The following is a 6,606-nucleotide window of genomic DNA, read 5'->3' as shown; positions in this document are numbered from 1 at the left end:
GCTTTTGTGAGGATGTCCCCAATAGTCCTAACAGCCAACACATTCATCAGAACTGGAGACGGAAGCGGCAACTTCTTAGTACTAGCATGTGTTATCACTTTCTTCCTAACTCTCTACTTCTGTGGTTTTTGTCTGTTCTTTCACGCTATGCTCGGCACCCCCAAAATATAGACTCTGGCAATTTCCGTGATTAACTGTATGTGAGACGCAGCTGTGTACAGGAAGAGATGTTTTCAAATCTAAGAGGAAAAAAATTTCTCCTACTGGGTAAGAAAGAAAAAGATCATGATTTTGGAAGAATCTTTTTTTTGGGGGGGGGTCAATAGAATCAAATGTTACTGAGTTCCCATTATACACTAAATATTAGTCATGGCACTTGGGACACATGAGAGAATAGGACAAGGAACCCTGTCCTAATTGAGTGTGCAGGTCATGGTGTGTTACCACTTTACCTTTGCACTGCTTGTGACCTTGGGAAAGTCACTGCACCTCTGCTCAGTGGGAGAATAGGCAGGCAGGCTCAGTGGACATCGAGCCTGGTATACTGCAGATAGTGAACAGAACATCCTCCCTAACCCGCCACACAGACAACAGAGAGGGTTTGAGGTTGATTTTTAATAATCAAGTACAATGCAATGTGGAGTAGGGAGAGAAGGCTGAGCCACGCTGGTTGTTGGCTCCGTGATCTTCTGTGGCTGTTATGTGGTGGTGGCCTCATGGGTCAGGTCCTTGCCCTTCTCTGTAGCTGCCAGCACAGTCTCCTTTGCTGTCTCTTTGGCCTCTGTTGATGTCTCAACAGGGTTTTGGAAGGGGCCTCCTCATGTAGTTTGGCCAAGATGTATTCAAAGACCTTCATTGTCTTGGTCACATTGCTTCTGAAGCAACCAAAACCAAATTCGTCGGCACCTCTGGTGACATCAAATAAGCTTACAAGAGACCCAGTTTGCCAAGGGACTTCAGTCCAATAGCTGTCATTAGAGTTCACACAGTAAGTGCATTGTTTCTTCACAACCACCAGTGGGGTGTGGTTGGTGTTCCAGATGAAACTGGTCATGGTCTGAGTCTGTGGGTCCTCAATGGAGTCTTCCAGGATGTGATCCACTGAGCAGTGTTGATAGTCACTGTGCCCAGCATGGCAACATTGGTCATGTTGGTCTTGGTCATGTTGGTCTTGGTCAGGAGTCTCTGGGACAGAGGTTTCTGGTCAAGGGTCGCCTCAAGTGCACTACGTCTTCCCTTAAGACATGTTTGATATAGGGATTCAGGTACCATTGCCAGAAGGCTGTGAGTGATTGGTTTCAGGAACTTGGGAGAACTCTTTGGCCCAAGAAATGCTTCACTGCCATGCGGGCCAGACAGCTTCAGCACCCCAGCACCCATACTGTATCCGAGGACAGGGCCTGGAGAGATGTGGCTCACTAGGCTCACAGCTAAGCCATGTGCCCGGCCCAGGTCATTACTGCCGCCATGAGGGGCTATGAATCTTTTCTTCCCAAAGATTATTTAATACTATTTAAACTACAAGATATGAAAGGATAAGAAAAACCATAGACTAAAAAAATGACATAAACATACTTTCATAATTCATATTATCAAAATTATATGATCCTTACAATTTCTTCACATTCGCTGGTGCTTTGATTGCCTGTTTGACCTGATGCACACTCAAAGTACACGCGACAGGGCAACGTAATTAAGACATAGCCACACGCTGTACTTCTTATTCACAGCTAAAATACAAAATGCCGTCAATGAAAAAGTAAGGTCCTCATCACTCATGGCTATGAAATAAATGATTCATACAAATGTAAATGCAAAAATAACAAACACATTTTAGTGAAAGGAAATGTACACCAGGAATGGTCTTCACAGTGACCTGTAGTTCTTCTGGTCATTGATATTTAACATTCTTAATGAAACCTTTACAATTCTGTGATAAAAGAGCATTCACCGGGTGGAGGTCTACAGGAATTCTGCAAGTCTCATGCCTTTACCGATGTTACTGGCAAAGATAACCAGGCCCAAGGACACTTTACTAGTGAGAAAGCAGAATAGAATAGAGGGCATGTCATTGTCAGAGTGTGCGTGGCAGGCTGACAGCTGACAGCTGATCATTGAAAGCATCCTTCCACATGTCTTTTGACCTCATTGAATCCTGAAAACAAAACTGTGAGGCAGCCCATTCTTTCTATGTTATAATCACCAGCTCCGAGAAGCGGAACAAATTCCCCAAGGAAAACCATAAGTCTAAAGTACACAGACACACTTCACTATCTCACAGTAAATACTGTGTTAGTCTGCAAGACAGATGAAGAGAGCATCACTTGGAAAGATGTGTTTTTTTTTTAAGATAAGTTTTTGCTTTCTTAAGAAAACTAAAATTATATACACAAAATCAGGTAACAAAGTAGACATTTGTTCTGAACAAGAAAAAAGTCAGCACAAATTACAAGCAAACAAAGTCAAAAAATAAAACTTACAACATTACAAAAATATAGAAAGAAAAAATATATATATATTAGGGTTGGTGAGATAACTCAGTGGGTCTCTTGCTACCAAACCTGAAGACCTGACTTTCATCTCTGGCATGAAGCACAGAAAGAATAGACTATGGGAATGAAGGTGGGGGCTCAAGGACAGCTTGCAGGAAAGCACACACACATGAAATAAAAACATACAGCAAGTACAAAGTTCAAGACAGTTTTATAAAGTAACTGTTGACTCCTCTGATATGGTTTTCTCTATACTTTTTATTGCATATTCCTTTACTGTCTCTTCAAATGATGATGGTTTTTATACTATAGAACATCTCAAAAAGATATCTTTTTTGTATCCACTTGATACAAGGTATAATCATCTAGCCAGAAAGAATCTTAGTCAGGAAAATATTCATAATATTGTCCTACAGGCAAGCCAAGAGGACATTGTCTTAATTATTGATGCGGGAAGGTCCAACTATTGTGGGTGGTTCCACCCCTGGCCTGTGGTCCTGGGCCCTAAGAAAGCAGACTGAACAAGCCAGGAGGAGCAAGCCAGTAAGTGCAACTCCTCCACGGGCTCTACTTCAATTCTTGTCTCCACATTCCTGCCTTGAGTTTCTGCCCTCACACCCTCAGTAACAGATATGATCTGAGAGCTGTAGGCTGTACTAAACCCTTTCCTCCCAAAGCTTTTGGTTATGTTGTTTAGTCATAGCAATGAAAACCCTGACTAAGACAATGAACGTTAAATCGGACTTATCTGTTTCTTTGTCATAATGAAAAGACTAAAACATTCACAGAGATCTTGCTACTGTTTGTAAAACTAGTAAATATTTATCACATACAACATGGAACTCTGATAATTAAGTCTTGACAACCCCTATTAACTACAGTGAACTAATTTTTCCATAGGTCCCACCCCTGAGTGTTTCCAATATGAACTGTATAGACTTTGACTAGGAACCAACAGGATCCAAATTCTTTACCTGCAGTTTTGGACATCCGGTGTTTCAGATATTTTTGTTCCACAAAGAAGAAACCAAATTGCTGTTTCTCGTCATGAAACAATCAACAAGCAATAGATCAAAGGTTTAAATAGAAGATCTAAAGCCCAGAAACTGCTAGAATAAAATGGGAGAAACACTTCAGGAGATTGGGTCAGAGCAAAGGAATATTTTTCATAATTCCCCAAAAGCCCAGGCAATCAAAGCAAAAATAGACAAAGGAGATTATTAGCAAAGTAAAAGGTTTCTTCCCAGCAAAGGAAATACTCAAAAGCATAAAAAGGCAAGCTACAAGAAAATAATAAATATTTGGAATTATTCATCTGAAAAGGACTAATATCCAAGATCAGTATAAAATCTCAACAATTATAACAGCTAAAACAAAAAGAGTAAAAGAAAGTATGGGTTTAAAATGGATTACTGATATCAATGACCATTTCTCAAAAGAGGTTATACAAACGGCCAGGGTATATCTGGAAATTGTTTGACACCAACACTTATGGAGGAAATAATACTTAAAGCTACATTGGGGTACCATCTGGGGCTGCTGCCAAGACAACCCCACCCCATGTTCCGGTGAGGACATGAAGAGAAAGGGAACCTTCGTACACAGGTGGCAGCAAAGTAGTCCACACAGCTATGTGGACGATGGCATCAGGGTCCCTCAAGCCAAAGAACTATAAATAGAACTACCTATGATCCAGGAGGCTTACCATGAGGATTTACTCCAAAGAAATAGCACGGTGAAGCGGTATCTGCACTCCATGTCCACTGAGGCATTCTTAACCACCGTTTTACATCAGAGCAGCTTTCCGTCAATAGAGGGCTGGAGGGACTTGTAGAGTATCTGCTCTGTGATAGAATGCGACAGCTCGTGGAAAAGAATGAAGCTTTTCATCTTGTAGTGACAGAGACCGGCTTATAGGATGTCGCATTAAGAAAAATAAATCTGGCACAGAAAGGCAGGTCCCACCGGATCCCTATCAGGAAGCTAACAGGGTTGACAAAAGCGCAGGATAACAGCTACTAAGAGATGGGGAGAGATGTGGAAAAACACGGTCAGTGGGTGCAAGACTAGGAGGAGTAACAGCTAATGCCTGTAACGGGAGGGGATAATTACAGTTGAAACAATTAATTATGTATTTTAAATTGGAAGCCAGAGAGGGTTTTAGGATGTTTTTCACGTGAAGAAATGACAAGTGTTTGAGGTTCTGGACATGGCAACTACCTGCTGATCTTATCGTTGTGGGTTGTATGTGTGTATGTGAGTATTAGACTATATATCCCACAAAGATCTACAACTATGGGCCAGTTGAATTTTAATGTATTTTTTTTAATTGGTAGGACTTCAAAGCCTTCCATCACTTCTTTGGCTGAAACTCGAGCAGCCAATCCCATATCAAAGTCCCAATTATCTCAGGATCTTGCCAAGCACCACTTCGGAGCTAATGAACTTTACGCTGGGCTTCAAAGGGGCCGAAGGAGGCCCCGGGAGTTTTCGGATAATTTAAGATCCAAAGGCACTTCATCTAGATCAATTAGAGCTCAGTGTTGACTAGCTTCATTTGCATATCTCTCTTAGTTCTGCACCTCGCGGAAGGCTGCATTCAATGACAGCACATGGCTTCATTTACCAGCTTCAAGGGAGGCTGACAGCAAACAAGCATCGCTGTCCTGTGGTTCAGCATGCAAAGAAATCCTCAGAGGGGAGGGACAGCCTCCCGGCCTGCCCAAGGGGCTTGAATGAACGTGTTGGCAGGGACCCCAGGTCCGGAATCCCAGGCAGCACTGCAGGGAGAGCGTTCAGAGCGCTGGATGGTCTGCAAATGCAAACTCTGCTCATGTTTGTAATTTTGGCATAAGTTCAGGAAGTAGCAGAGATTTTGACGGTCTAGAAGTGGAAGCACTGCCTATTCCAAAGGAGAGGAAAAATAATGTTATTAAAAAATGTCAAGTCAGAGATCTCAGTAGCAATCTCCAGCAAGATGTTAAAGGAGATCATCATTTTATCAAGGAAGAATTCCACTGCCACCAACTTAGTATAATCAAGTTGGATTTCTGGATAGTAGCCACCATTCCACTTGACAAAGAAAAGAGTTTTCTGTTGGCCTGTGGAGGCTCAGAAAATAGAGCACTTGGCATGCAAGCATGAGGAGCAGAGTTCAATCCCTAGGGTCCTTTTAAAACATAGGGGGTTAACCTTGTGAGGTAGAGATGGGAGGATGACTTCAGGAGCTTGCCAGCCGACATTCTAGACCATCAGTGAGCTCTAAGTTCAAAGTTTACTCAGGGTCCTGCCTCAAGAAGTAAGATAGATGGAGAGCAATTGGGAAAGACCTCCAACGTCAAACTCTGACTTCTACATGAGCATACAAAACAGTCTACTCATTCCTGAATTTACTGGTATCTAATTTAGAAGCCTTTTTTATTGGCAGGTTCATAACTCAGAAGACTTTCAGGTCTTCTCTTGGGTTCTTGCCCTTCTGTCGTTGATATTGAGCAGCCCACCCCACCCCAAGTCTTCAATGACCGTAGATCGGTAAGGGGTGTGGGGATGACCATTCTAGGGACGATGTCAGGGAACAGAGTCTGTGTTATTGAGTGTGGACAACGCTTGTATAGCTACAACCCATCAACTGTGACTGATTAGCACGTTACCTTGGACTGGACAGTGTGTGTTCATACCACCAGGGCCTCTATGTACACAAAAGAAGACATAAAGAGGGCAGAGTGGTCAGCAGGCCAGCTACCAGCTGCTCATACTACTCCAGAGCTCAGTGCTCTAACTTCAGAGGATGATCAGAAACAACGGAGTGCCATGTGCCACATAGGCTAGCCACCGGGTCATGCCTGCATTTTTCTCCTACATTCTTACTTTGCCTTGTGGCTGATTCTGAGCTCACTGCCAAGAATGGTGGCCAGCTTTTGAGTTTTCAATGCCTACACCCCATGCAAGCAACCATTCCCTCATCTACACAGGCCTTTGGATAGACACTGGACTCTAAGGTCAACCTCAATGACCTCAATGGGCTACACAGAGCAGGAGACCAGATGCTTCTACCAACCTCAGCTGCAAAGGGGCCATGATCCTGAGAGACAGGATTCATTGCTAAGTCTTTTTT

At 42.8% G+C, this 6,606-nt stretch overlaps 1 pseudogene; it reads right to left on the bottom strand.

Annotated features, from left to right (window-relative positions):
• Window positions 1–655: 655 nt before the first annotated feature.
• On the bottom strand, window positions 656–1,346 carry Prelid1-ps4 (PRELI domain containing 1, pseudogene 4; annotated as a pseudogene).
• Between the last annotated feature and the right edge of the window lie 5,260 nt (window positions 1,347–6,606).

Source organism: Rattus norvegicus, chromosome 14 (genome assembly GCF_021556685.1).
Source record: "Rattus norvegicus strain SHRSP/BbbUtx chromosome 14, alternate assembly SHRSP_T2T, whole genome shotgun sequence".
Lineage (NCBI taxonomy): Eukaryota > Metazoa > Chordata > Mammalia > Rodentia > Muridae > Rattus > Rattus norvegicus.
Note: the sequence above shows the minus strand (reverse complement) of the source record. Positions and strands in the feature narration are given on the sequence as shown.